Here is a 15,000-nt window from a genome sequence, read left to right on the forward strand (position 1 = left end):
CAAAGTTGCAAGAAAAAGTCAGAATTTATATCTCGCAAATCTGACTTTTTTTTTGAGTTTATATAAAGAGCAATTCTCAGAATTGCAAGAAAAACGTCAGAATTGTGATAAAAGTTTTTTATTTGATTATTCTTTGGCAGAAATAAACATCCATGAAAGTCACAGCACATTTCAAAAGAAAATTGTGACTTATATTCCCAAAAACGTGGTATATATATATATATTTTTTTTTTTTATATATATTATATATATATATATATATATATATATATATATAATATATATATTTTTTTTTTTTTTTTTTGTCATGCAATCCATGTGTTTTCATTGTTGGGTGTTTGTGCCCAATCCCAGCGTTTACGGTGTGTTTTGAGACACGTGAGAACATCTGATAGCAGCTACTGTAACATAATATCAACAAGCACAAAAACTATTCTTCTTCATTGTTCTTCTGAAGGGGAGACACACATTGATTATTCCAGCTGTATAATGCATTATAAGGCAGTATAAACACTAGTTGTTAATGAGGTGGCCGATGCTGAAGATTCGTCTGCGTTACGTGTGAAGTTTCTCTTATTTAAAGCTTTAAAGTACGACTCTTATTCCAGAAGCCTGGTTTGTGACGAGCAGCTGTGTTTGCGCCAGGATTTCATCACTCTTTCCAGCAGCGTTTCTCCGCCAGACTCTCTCTCAAGTGCTTTTCTGACCAGCCTTCGTTTTACTCTGCCTAACGTTTAACGGTGAAGGTATTTACTGCATTCCCCTTGAGGTCTCGTCGTAGGAACGTTCTGGGTTTGATGCAGCCTGACAGCATTTGTGACATAATGTTGATTTGAGTTTGAGAAGCCAAAGACAATATCTGACATAACGGGGCTTCGCTAATTTTGCTCATTTCTAACTCGAATGGAAAAGCAATGACAACTTTTCCTAAACACTCCTCCTGTCTGTCATTGGTCAGTCAGAAAAATAGCTCCGCCCTTAACTCACGTGATTGGATGAGTCAGATGTCACTCAAACATTGTGTGACATTAAACACAGCATTTAAACTAAATACCAAAAAAAAAAAAAAAATTCATTTTTATCTTGTTCTGAACCCCGGAACATTCTTTTAAAGCTGAATTTATGTTTGAGATGCAAGCAGACAATCATTTAAACGAAAGCTTGTGCCGGAGACATTTAATACAGTGTTCATTTGAACTGAATTTGCACAGTTTATTATGCCAAAATGTTTATATTCAGGTGTTTTTAAGCGCTAAATGACACGATGCATCAGGACATGCACACGCGCGAGGAAGTGTGCACTCATGTTTAACGCTGTGTCTTTTATAATCTGTATTGTCAAGCCAAAGACTGTCGTGATGATTATTGCACTTCTGTGTCTAGTTTTCTGGATTCTGCTTTTGCTGATTTGAGATCAGTCTGTTACTGAGAGCAGCTTTATGTTTCATATCTGAGCGCGGTACAAATAAACTCAACTGTGATTTGATTCTAAAAGCCACAAGTGGAATAGAAAGGCCATGACTGAGCTCCTTATGCAAACCCTTTGACACGTTTTATGGGAATTCAGTTTTGTTTAGTTGTATAAACAGTATTTTATATTCTATTATTGCACCTGTAACATTAAGCACTTCTGTCTGTGCTCATGCATAGCTATAAACAGCAGTGATACACACACACACACACACACACGTGTTTGTGTGTGTGTGGATGAGATGTACCATTCAGTGTTATGTTAAAATAATAAAGCACAGTGTTGTTTCTACGATGTGTGTTTTCTCTGTATTCACAACCTTAAGTGTCATTTAAAGGGAATAAGAAAGTTTAGAGAAGATTAGGATGAGTTTGTTTCTTCATCAGGTTTGTAGAAATGTAGCATTGCATCAGTGTCTCAGCAATGGATGCTCTGCAGTGAATGGGTGCCGTCAGAATCAGAGTCCAAACAGCTGATAAAAAACATCACAATAATCCACAAGTAATCCACAGCACTCCAGTCCATCAGTTATCATCTGGAGAAGACAAAATATAAAAAAAATCCAGCATTAAGATGCTTTTAACTCAAATACAGTCCATGATCCATAATAACACTTCCTCCAGTGAAAAAAGTGTTCTGGTGTGAATCAGGAGAGAAATCTGCACAGATCAAGCAGCGTTTAAACAGCTCTAAACAAATATGTGTTCTGGATTTTGATGAGAGAGACAACAGGAGATGCACTTTTTCACTGCAGGAAGTGTTATATATGGATTATAGTTTTCACTATGCAAGATATTAACATATTAAATTATAAATTATATCATCTCATGTCTCAACCATATTCACACTAATTTACTTAACAGCTGTTTATAACCTCTTTACTACGGTGATTTTTTTTATCAGCTGTTTGGACTCTCGTTCCGACGGCACCCATTCACTGCAGAGCATCCATTGCTGAGACACTGATGCAGTGCTACATTTCTACAAACCTGATGAAGAAACAAACTCATCTACATTTTAAGCAAATGTTAAATTGGGGGTGAACTATGTCTTCGGAGACTTCATGTCGTTCCAAGCCTGCCTGCTGTTATGTCCGCCGCCAAGGATTTAACAGTTTTGGTCTCTGTGAGTCAAACTCTGAAACCTCTAATAGTGTGTTTAATCTGTGGCGCTGATGCTGGTAAGTGAGCGTGACTGTTCACGTGTGTGTGTGTGTGTGTGTGTGTGTGTGTGTGCGGAGGTTTGGACTGAAGACTGTCGAGTTGTTTCTGTATGAGTCTGACAAACACATTTATGCACACGTGATTCAGCACGCGGCTCATGTTCCTTCAGAGTTTAGTATACTAGTGGACTTCTTACTGCATCGTATGCACTCTACAGTGCGAGCAAACCACAAAGAGTTGTGTTAGAAATAAAAAAAACAGTTAAATAGTATTCAGTGCATAATCAATAATGAAGTTTACTGTATAGCCTAGATTTATTAAATACAACTGCAAAATCTGACGAGCATTGAACATTGATATGAGTCATAAAGGCACTCGGGAGATAAACATGCGTGTCTCTGCTGCTGATCAGGAATCAGTGGTGTGTGTGTCTTCATCCCAGAGACAGATACTTCCTGTGTCTCGCTTCCACACACTCGTCTCTCTTCTTCACCGCACTCCTGCAGAGAGAGAGAGAGAGAGAGAGCATGATGAATCTGAACCAGCTTCACTGTGTTTCTGATCACTATGCAGGGTTCTTCTCTGATTCGTGGAGTACCTCGCCGCTGAGCTCTTGGGAATCACCTTTGTCTTCTTCGCTTGCCTGAAAACAAATGAAATCAGAATCAGAAAGAGCTTTATAGCCACATACAAGAAACTTGTTTATTAGATTAAGTATTAAATCAGTAACATTGTTAACAAAGATTCGTTTCTGAACATCACTTCACTAAATTAGTCAATGTGAACTTCAGCATTAACATTTTTACAATCAAAAGTTGTATCTTTTTAACATTAATAATGCACTAACATGAACAAACAAATAATTGTATGCATTTAAAAACATTTTTGACTGACTGTGAGTTCATGTTAGCTAATGCATTAAGTACAAATGAAAGCTTATTGTAAAGTGTTGCCAAAATTATAAACAGAAGCATTTGCAGAAACACTTTACAATAAGGTTGTATTTGTTAGCGCACACACACACACACACACACAGAGACACACACAGACACACACACACACACACAGACACGAGACACCACACAGACACACACACACACACAAGACACACATACACACACACCACCACACCACACACACACACACAGAAACACACACAGAAAACACACAAACACACACAAACAAACACACACACCACACACAAACCAAAAACACACACAAAAAAAACACACAAAAAGAAAACACATACAAACACAAAAAAAAAAACAAAAAAACACACACAAACACAACACAAAAACAACAACAAAAAAACAAAAACACAAACAAACACACACAAAAAACACACCACAAAACAGAAAAAAAAAAACAAAAAAAAAAAACACACACAGACAAAAAAACAAAACAAAAACAAACAAAAAAACACAACAAACAAAAACAAACACACACAACAACAACACAAACACAAAAAAAAAAACACAAAAAACAAAAAAAACACACACAAAACACACAAACAAACAAAAACACAAAAAAACAAACAAAAAAAAAAAACAAAAACACAAAAAAAACAAACACACAAACACAGATAAAAAAAAAAAAAAAAAAACACAAACAAAAAAACAGAAACAAAAAAAAAAACACACCAAACAAACACACAACAAAAAAAAAAAACACAAAAACAAAAAATCATACAAAAACAAACAAACAAAAACAAAAAAAACACAAACAGACAAAAAAAAGACAAACACACACAAACACATAAAACACAACAAAACACAAACAAAACAAAAACAAAAACACACACAAAAAAAAACAAACACAACACAAAAACATACACAAAAACACAACAAAAAAAACAAACACACAAACAAACAAAAACACACATAAACACACACACAAACAAAAAATGTCATAATCTGAGTTAATTAAAAACTAAAAAAAAAAACAAACTCATAAAATAAAGGTGTTATCTGTTAATATTGTGCATTGAGCAAACATGAACTCCCAATAAACTTGTTTTTTATTAACTTACGTTAACGAATATTTATAAATACTGTAACAAATGTCTTGCTCATCGTTAGTTAATGCATTAATTCACATTAACTAACGGGACTTTATCATACTGTTGTATTATTTCACTAGTGGTCTCAGACTTTTGGACCGCACTGTATCTGTGAATTAATTGCTGTGTTTGATTTTATTATTAAATAATTATTGTTTAAAAATGTAGTTATATATTTATATATATGTTGTCATTCAGATCAGACGAAACGCAGCTGTTCTCACCTCTGAGCCTTCCTGTCCAGTGTCTTCAGAGTGACCGAGGACAGACTCCGTGTGTTTCCAGGACTGCCTTTGTCCTGCTCAGAAGGAAGCACTGTCAGAGTGTGTGTGTGTGTGTGTGTGTGTGAGAGAGAGAGAGAGAGAGAGAGAGAGAAGAGAGAGTGTGTGTGTGTGTGTGTGTGTGTGAGAGAGAGAGAAAGATAGAGAGAGTGTGTGTGTGTGTGTGTGTGAGAGAGAGAGAGAGTTACGCCAAGCTGAGAGAGTGTGTGTGTAGTGTGTGTGTGAGAGAGAGAGAGAAGAGAGAGAGAGAGTGTCTGTGTGTGTGTGTGGGTGTGTGTCTGTGTGTGTGTGTTTCTGTGTGTGCGTGTGTGTGTGTGTGTGTGTGTGTGTTGATGTGTGTGTTAATGTGTGTGTGTGTGTGTGTGTGTGTGTGAGAGGAGAGTCCCTGTGTGTGTGTGTGTGTCTCTCTGTGTGGTGTGTGTGTGTGTGTGTGTGTGTGTGTGTGTGAGTGAGTGAGTGAGTGAGTTGTGTGAAATGTGTCAAGTCTCTCTCTGTGTGTGTGTGTGTGTGTGTGTGTGTGTGGGTGTCTCTGTGTGTCTGTGGTGTATCTCTGTGTGTGGGTGTGTGTGGAGTGTGTGTCTCTGTATGTGTGTGTGTCTTTCTGTGTTTGGTGTGTGTGTGTGTGTGTGTGTGTGTGTGTGTGTGTGTGTCTCTGTGTGTGTGTGTGTGTGCGAGTCTGTGTGTGTGTCTGTGTGTGTGTGTCTCTGTCTCTGTGTGTGAGTCTGTGTGTGTGTGTCTGCGAGTCTGTGTGTATGAGTGTGTGTGTGTGTGTCTCTGTGTGTGTGTGTGTGTGTGTGTGTGTTTGTGTGTGAGAGAGAGTCCCTGTGTGTGTGTGTGTGTCTCTGTGTGTGTGTGTGTGTGTTTTTGTGTGTGTGTGTGAGTGAGTTTTTTGAGTGAGTGAGTTGTGAGTGTTGTTCTCTCTCTGTGTTTGTGTTGTGTGTGTGTTTTTTTTTTGTGTTTTGTCTGTGTTTTTTTTGTTTGTGTTTGGTGTGTGTTGTGTTTGTTTTTTGTGTTTTTGTTTTGTTTTTTTGTGTTTTTGTGTTGGTTTGTTTGTTGTTTTTTTTGTTTGTGTTTTTTTTTTTTTGTTTGTTTTTTTTTTTATTTTTGTTTGTGTGTTTTTTGTTTTTTGGTTTTTTTTTTGTGTTTTTGTGTTTGTTTGTTTTTTTTGTGTTTTGTTGTTTCTTTTGTTTTTTTTTTGTTTTTGTGTGTTTTGTTTGTTGTTTTGTGTTTGTTTTGTGTTTTTGTTTGTGGTGTTTGTTTTGTGTGTTTTTTTTTGTTTGTTGTTTGTTTTTGTTTGTTGTTTTTTTTTTTGTTTTTCTTTGTTTTTGTTTGTTTTTTTTTTTTTTTTTTTTTTTTTTGTTTTTTTGTGTGTGTTTGTTAGTTTGTGTTTGTTTTTTGTTTTTTTTTGTTTTTTGTGTGTTTTGTTTTTTTTTGTTTTTGTTTTTTTTGTGTGTGGTGTTTCTGTGTGTTGTTTGTGTTTGTTTTTGTTTTTTGTTTGTGTGTTTGGTTTTGTTTGTTTTTTTTTTTTGTGTTTGTTTTTTTGTTATGTTTGTTTTTTTTTTGTTTATGTTTGTTTTTTTGTTTTTTTTTGTTTGTTTTATTTGTTTTTTTTTTTGTGTTTTGTTTTTTTGTTTTTTTCTTTTTGTTTGTGTTTTGTTTGTTTGTTTGTTTGTGTGTGTGTCTTGTTTTTTTTGTGTGTTTTTTTTTTTTTGTTTTTGTTTTTGTTTGTGTTTTTTTTGTTGTTTTTTTGTGTTTTGTTTTTTTTGTTTTTTTGTTTTTTTTGTTTTTTTGTTTGTTTTGTTTGTTTTTTTTGTTTTTTTTTTTTTTTGTTTTTTTTTGTTTTTTTTTTGTTATTGCTGGTTTTTGTTTTTTTTGGTTTGTGTTTTGTTTTTCTGTGTTTTGTTTTTCTTGTTTGTGTTTGTGTTTTTTGTTTTTTGTTTTTTTTTGTTTTTTTTTTGTTGTTGTGTTTTTTTGTTTGTTTTTTTTTTTTTGTGGTGGTTGGGGTTTGTTTGTTGTTTGTTTTGTGTGGTTTTTTGTTTGTTTGTTTTTGTGTTTGTTTTTTTTGTTTTGTTGTGTTTTGGGTTGTTTTGTGTTTTGTTTGTTGTTTTTTTTTTTTGTTTTGTTGTTTTTTTTGTTTGTTTGTTTTTTGTTTTTTTTTGTGTGGTGTTTGTGTGTGTGTGGTGTGTTGTGTGTGTGTTTTGTTGTCTGTTTTGTGTGTTTGGGTGTTTGTGTGTGTTTTTTTTTGTGTGTGTGGTCTGTGTGTGTTGTGGTTTTTTTTTGTTTTTGTCTTTGTGTTGTTTCTTGTGTGTGTGTGCTGTGTTTTGTGGGTTTTGTGTGTATGTTTGCGTTTTTTTGGTGGTGTGTGTGTTTTTTTTTTTGTGTTTGCGAGTCTGTGTTTATTAGTGTGTGTGTGTGTGTTTCTTTTTTTTTTTATTTGAATTTGTAATTGTGGTGTTGTGTGTGGGTGTGTGTGTTTGTGAGTTGTTTTTGTGTGTGTCTCTTTTTGTGTGTGTGTCTCTGTTTGTTTGTTGTGTGTTTTGGTGATGTGGTGTTTTGTCTCTTTGTGTGTCTGTGTGTGTGTCTCTGTGTGTGTCTCTGTGTGGTGTGTGTCTGTGTGTGTATGTGTGTGTGTTTGTGTGTTTGAGTGAGTGTGTGGTCTTTTGTGTGTGTGTGTGTTTTTTGTGTGTGTGTGTGTGTTTGTGTGTGTGTGTGTTTTTGTGTGTTTTGTGTGTGTGTGTTTGTGTGTGTGTGGTGTGTGTGTGTGTGTGTGACTGTGTGTTTTGTGTGTGTGTGTGTTGTTTGTTGTGTGTGTGTGTGTGTGTTTGTGTTGTGTGTGTGTGTGGTTGTGTGTGTGTGTGTGTTTTGTTGTGTGTGTTGTGTGTGTGTGTGTTGTGGTGTGTTGTGTGTGTGTCTGTGTGTGTGTGTTTGTTTGTGTTGTTTGTGTTTGTGTGTGAGTGTGGTGTGTGTCTGTTTTGTGTGTGTGTGTGTGTTGTGTTGTGTGTGTGTGTTGTTTGTGTGTGGTGTGTGGTGTGTGTGTGTGTGGTGTGTGTGTGTGTGTGTTTTTGTGTGGTGGTGTTGTGTTGTGTGGGAGTGTGTGATGTTTTTTTGTTTGTGTGTGTGTGTGTGTGTGTGTGTGTGTGTGTGTGTGTGTACCATCTCTCTGAGTGTCCTCTCTCTGCGTATCTCTCGGTCCTGCTGCAGTAGTCTCAGTCTGTCTCTCACAGGCCACACAGTGAAGATCTGATGGACGTCATGCAGCGCTGATCGCAGCTGTGACACACACCAGACACATGAAACGAGCACACACACACGTACACACGCTCATGCTGTACGGTACACAGGTGTGTGTGTTACCTGAGCTGTGACGCGCTGATATAAGGACAGATCCTGATGGGAGACGGAGACTCTCTTCAGCTGGGAATCCTTCTGGAAGGAGCAGATGAAGTCCCTGGAGTCCTGAAGAACATTCACACGGCTCTCATGTTTGGGAAGTACATTCATGTCTCAGTGTGTTTGTGTGTGTGTGTGTGTACCTGTATGGTTTTGCGCAGGTGTGTGATTAAACCTCGAGCCGCAGCAGTGAGACGACAGAGAGGCTTCATCTGCTCCACACACACCTCCTGTACAGTTACACACGTCACATTCAAACATAAAAATAACACACATCAAATACAAAAATATACATTTACTAGCACTGATGCACTATTATAGTTTACAAATTAGATTAATTTTTTTCATTTCAATTATTAAAATTTTTCTATATACTATAATTTAAATTTTACTTTATACTAAATTTAAAAATAAGTAAATGATTTACTTTAAAAAATATATAAATTTTTTTTTTTTTTTATTTGTTGTGTTTTTTTTTTTTTTTTTTTTTTTTTTTTTTTTGTTTTAATGTTTTATTTTATTGTCAATTTTTTTGTAATGAAAAGTTTTTAATTACTTGGTAATTAACTGAACATCAAAAACTTGATTGGATAACTCATGCCACAATTTGCATTGTTTCTTTTGTTCCCAAAATTGGTTTTGAGAATTTTTAAACATTGGTTTTTGTGTCTTAAAAATTAGTCTACTTGCATGACATTATTTACCTTAGATTAAAGAAAAAGTTAATCTAGGAGAGCAGTTCTTAACCAAAAAGAAACAAATATAGTATAAAAAACAAAATCCAAAAAAAAGTACAAAAAAAAATATCATGCAAAACACAGTTGCAGAAATATTATGCATCATAAAATGAAGCCAGCACGAAGCCCTCGCCCAACCTACACACCGATCTCCTGCACACACACACTTCTGCATTATATCTCACTCATGTCTCACTTTACATAATACATAATGCCTTATATATAGTGTGGTGCATTATTTTTTTCATTAACGCCTTATATATAGTGTGACGCAACACTACCAAAACCTGCATCTGCTGCTCCCCTTCTAACTCACACAAAAACCTCCGAACCTTTTTCCCCCCCCAAAAGATCACCCAACACTTTCCAGAGCCTGGATCTGCTGCTAACCCACAAACACACACACACACAGAAGATGCACCAGCAACAAAACAACAAAAAAAAAAAACATAAACTTCAAGTACAACACAACTACATCAGCATGATGCAGGACTTCCCTGAGGAAATGTAAGTGGTGCAGAACTCATGATGTGAGAGGCTGCAGTCATTAAGGTGTTGGTTTTAAGGGTAACTTTTTTTGTTTTTTTTTTTGTTTTTGTTTTAAGTTTTTTTGTTTAACCAGGCCAGTGTTATTTTTTTTTTCACCGTTTTTGTTTTTGTTTTTGTTTTGGAAACACAAAAACTATTGTTTTGTTTGTTGGGGTTGATGTTTTTTTTTAATGTTATTGTTTTATGGTATATAAATAAGTATAAACAATTTTATAAAGTTGTTTTACATTTAGTTTTTTTTGTTTTTTAGTTTTTTATAAAAAATTGTTAAAAAATTTTATTTTCAATTTTTTGTTTGTGGGTTTTCAATTTGTTTTTTTTTGTTGGTGTGGTTTGTTTTTGTTTTTATTTTTTTTTTTGTTGGTGTTTTTTATTTTTTTTTGGTTGGTTTATACGTTAACAATTTTGTTTTATTTTTTATTTTTTTTTTTGTTCTATTTTTGCATTTTATTGCACATTTGTTGTTTTTTTTTTTTGTTTTGTTTGTTTTGTGGTTTTTGTTTTTTTTTTTTGTGTCTATTTGTCTAAATAGTGTTTTTTTTGGTTGGTTGTTTGTTTTTTTATAGTTTTTTTTTTGTTTAGTTTTTTTTTCAGATTATTTTTTTTTTTTTGATAAAACTTTTTGAAATTTGTGTTTTGTTAGCTTGTTTGTGGTTTTTATTTATGGTTTTTGGTTTTGTTTTTTGTTGTTGTGTTGTTTTTTTTTGTTTTTTTTTTTGTTACTTTTTTTTTTTTGATTTTTTTGTTTGGTTTTTTTTGGTTTTTTTTTGTTATCTATTTGGTGGGTGTTTCCCGTTGGTTTTTCGTTTTGTGTTTTTTTTTTTGATTTGTGTTTTTTTTGTTTCTGTTTTTTTGTTTTTTTTTTGTTTTTTTTTTTGTTTTTTTTGTTTTTTTTTTTTTTTTGCACACTGTTTGAGGTTGTTTTTTGGTCATTTTTTTTTGTGGTGTGAGTGTTTTTCTTTGTTTTTTTTTTTTTTTGGGTTCGTTTTTGTTTTTTGTTTGAATTGTTTGGTGGTTTGTTTTTTTGGTTTTTGGCGAGGGGTTTTTTTTTTTTTAGGAGGCGGGGTTTTTTTTTTTTGTTGTTATTTTTTTTTTTTGGTTTTTGTTTGGTTTTTTTTTCTCACCGTTTCATCTTTTTTTTTTTTGTAATGATTGACAGCTGTCTATCACTGAACTCTGAACCGCTGCAGACACAATATGCAGCAGAAGATGCCGTTGAAAATCCAGCTCAATCTTGCTAAACACAATAGTGCTGAGAACATACTCACTGAAAGCTCTCTAGATTTTTTTGTGCTGAGCTCGGACTCGCTGACGGGGCTGGAGATGAGGATGTTTCCGGCGCATGCGTTCGCTCGTGGGCTGCGGCTGGGCTGAGGGCTGTAACTGGGCGTAGTCGCTCGTGGGCTGCGGCTGGGCTGAGGGCTGGGTAACTGGGCGTAGGAGCCCATCAGACTGAGACAGAGGCTGGAATAAGGGGATGCTGGGACCGAGCCGTCGCTGGACGCGTCAGACGCCAGCTTCTCCATGCGCTGGTTGAGCAGGCGGACAGTCTCACTCTCCATATATCCACAGAGCCTCTGGGGCTCGATCTCCTGCACCCTCTGCAGCACATCTACTCTCCCTCTCGACCCTAGATTAAGAAACGAGTCTGATGTGGGCGTCTCTGCGCTGTCCGGCTCCTTCTTTTGTGGGGGCGTCTCTTTTTTTTGTCCGGGTTCCTTCTTTGCACCTTCTTCAGCTTGCGGGGAAAGAACAGAAAATAGACTTTGTTCTGTTACAGTTTATTAGACAAAGATATCGAGCAGCAGGGATACTTTTTACTTTTTTCAGTGAGTGAAGTCTGAAATTGAGGTTGCATCCCTCACTCATCTTAAAGGACAGTGTTTGGTTGTTTTGTGTTGGGTGTTTGTTTTTGTGGTGGTGGTGTGCGTGAGTGTTGTTTGTTTTGTTCTGTTTTTTTTTTTGTGTGTGAGTGGGTGTTGTGTGAGTGGTTTTTTTGTTTTTGATGTGTTGTGTGGTGGTTTTTTTTTTTTGTGGTTTTGGTGTGGTTTTGTTTGTGTTGTGTGTTGTGTGTTTGTGTCTGTGTTGTGTGTGGGTTTGTTTTTTGTGTTTGTGTTTTTTGTGGGTGTGTGTGGGTTCTTTGAGTTGTGTGTGTTGGTGTGTGTGTGTGTGTGTGTTTTGTGGTGTGTGTGTGTGGTGTGTGTGTGGAGTGGTGTGGGGGGTGGATTTGGTGTGTGTGGGTGTGTGTGTGTGTGTGTGTGTGTAACGGTGGATTTGTTGTGTGTGGGTGTTCTGTTGGGTGTGTGTGGCTGGGGGCCTGTTGTGTGTGGGGTGAGTGTGTGTGTGGTTGTGTGTGGTGGTGTTGTGTGTGAGTGTGTGGTGGTGTGTGGTGTGGGTTTTGGTTGGTTTTTCGGGTGTGTGTTGGGAGTAGTGGGTGGTGGGTGGGTGTGTTGGGGGGTGTGGGTTGGGGGGGGTGGGGTGGGGAGGGGGTGGGGGGGGTGAGGTGGGGGTGTGTGTGAGGGTTGTGAAAAGGGGGGTGTGTGGGTGGTGAGTGGGGTGGGGTGGGGTGGGGGGGGTGTGTGGTGTGTTGGTGTGGGTGAGTGTGTGAGTGTGTGTGTGTGTGGGGAGTGGGTGTGGGGTGTGTGTGGGGTGTGTGAGTGGTGTGGGGTGTGTGTGTTGGGAGTGGGTTTGGTGAGGTGAGTGTGTGAGTGTGTGGGTGGGTTGGGAGTGTGTGTGTGTTGTGGAGTGTGTGAGTGTGTGGGGGGGGGGGGTAGGGTGAGTGTGAGTGAGTGTGTGTGTGGGAGTAGGTGAGTGAGTGGGAGTGTCGGTCGGTGTGTGTGTGACCGTGTTGTAGTGTGTGAGTGTGTGGGGGTGGTGGTGTGTGTGTGTGTGTGTGAGTGTGTGTGTGTGTGTGTGTGTCTGTGTGTGTGTGTGTGACGTCTCTGTTGAGACACTCTTGGTCAATCATGCTTATAATCCTAAACTAAATGTCCTAAGCAACAGGTCTTAATTACAATTATTTATTTCAACAAAGTAGTTTAAGATATACATACAAAGCAACATGAGATTAATAATCAGTTGAAACAATTCTACATTTAAATATTACAAATTTGCAACATTCTCTGTATTAATTAAAATGAAGAAAATAAAATTAATAAAAAAAATAAAAAAATAAATAAACTTAAAAAAATATATAAAATAAACATATCATACATACCATAAAGCATATAAAACAAAATATGATTATGTCCTATTATGCTGGACAGCGCACTCGCTCCAGAAGAGCGTCTGTCTGTCTCGTCTGTCTCCTCCTGTCTCTCTCCACCGCTGTCTGTCTGTCTTCAGCCTCTCATGTCTGATCTCATCCTGTACTCTCACCACCCGCTGTCCTGTCTGTCTCTCGACCATGCCATCTGAACACGCATAGCGCATTCACTCACCTCAGCCTACACACACACAACACACAACACACACACAAGCACACCCAGCACACACCCACACACACACGAACACACGCGCACAGACACAGAAAAGAACACACACCCACACGCACACAACACCACACACACACACACACAGAAAACACACCACGCACGTGCGCACACCACACACACACACAAACAGACACAAAGAACAGCTACACACACACACACACGCACACACACACACGACGAGGGACACACACACACACACCTGACACACACAGACAGTTACACAAGCACACACACCGCACACCGAGACAACACCACACACACTCCAGACACACACACCACACAAACACACACACATACACACACACACAGCACACACACACGTACACACACACAAGCAGAGAATACACACACACTAACGACACACACCACAAGACACACAAGGTAGACACACACACACAAGAAAGATGACACACACACACACACTTAGATTGAACACCAGGACACTGTAATACTTCACACAAACAGAAAGACACACACACAACAAAAAAATAATACCAGAGAAACACACACACACAGATGAAAAAAAACACCAGACACAAAACACAAACCACACACACACACAAGGACAGACAAAATACTAGCAAGAGTAGAGCGCAAACTGACACACAAAAAGAACAAGCACACCAAAACACACACACACAAAAAACCCACACACACACAAAAACACACAAAAATAAACAGAGAAGACACACACACACACACACACACACACACACATACTCACACACACATACACACACACAAAAACACACAACAACAAACACACAAAACACACAAACACACATATACACACACACCAGGACACCACACACAAACAAACACGCAAAACACAAAAAACAGAAGAACACACACACAATCAGCACAAACCAGTAGACACACACACAAAACACACACACTCACACATAATATACAAAACACACAACAAACCACAAACAAAAAACAAAAAAAAAAGAAACCAAACGAGAAAAAACAAACAACACAACACACACCACAAAAAACACAAAAAAAACAACAAAAAAGCACGCAATGGCCGAGAGACACCACACACACAAACACAGACAGACAACACACACAAACACAACAAGCACAACAACGGTTCAAACAGTTTACCATAACCCAACACAACAACCAAAAGGCAAACCACACAACACCACAAAACCCAAACACGAAACACCAAACACCACACACCCAAACAGCAACCACACACCAAAACAAAAAACACCAAACAAAAACACAACAGAGAAAAACCACACCCACAACACACACACACAAACACAGACACACACACAAACACAGCTGCCACACACAAGACCAACACACCACAAACAACAAAAACCAAAACAACACAGCGACAAAAACCCCACACACACACTACAACACACCAAGACACACAACACACAACCAACAAACAACCCACACAAACACAGACATAGCACGCAACCAAACACATCGACACACAACACCACAGACAAAACCCACACACACACACAAACACAAACCGACACACACACCACACGGCACCCACACAACCCACACGAGACAGAAACACCACCACAGGCCAACCCCAACAAACACCCCACACACATACACACACACACACACAGTACAGCACCCACACACACCAACACAACGAACATAGCACCACACAAGACCACAGGAGCACACAGCACACACTACACCATTTAAGGTTTATCGTGTATGTCATTGATACATGGTATAACCACACCACTACTGACTCGTGTTTCTTAGCTATGCCACCTGAGTCTACCCAAAAAAAACAACAAAAAAACAAAACTAAAACATTATTTAAAAAAAATTTAGTATATTTTTAGTCACTTTAAGTAAAAAATTAACAT

General features: G+C 37.5%; 1 protein-coding gene across 2 annotated transcripts in view; it reads left to right on the forward strand.

The window, feature by feature from the left end:
* The window catches only part of LOC122147088 (rho GTPase-activating protein SYDE2), a 21,104-nt gene extending 21,102 nt beyond the window's left edge, over positions 1-2 (forward strand). For both annotated transcript variants that reach the window (XM_042768208.1, XM_042768209.1), the window contains one exon: positions 1-2. This exon is cut by the window's left edge and continues 1,201 nt beyond it. The gene's annotated coding sequence lies outside the window, so the exon portion shown is untranslated.
* The last annotated feature ends 14,998 nt before the right edge of the window (positions 3-15,000 follow it).

The sequence above is a fragment of the Cyprinus carpio genome, chromosome A12, assembly GCF_018340385.1.
Source record: "Cyprinus carpio isolate SPL01 chromosome A12, ASM1834038v1, whole genome shotgun sequence".
Taxonomy (NCBI): Eukaryota; Metazoa; Chordata; class Actinopteri; order Cypriniformes; family Cyprinidae; genus Cyprinus; species Cyprinus carpio.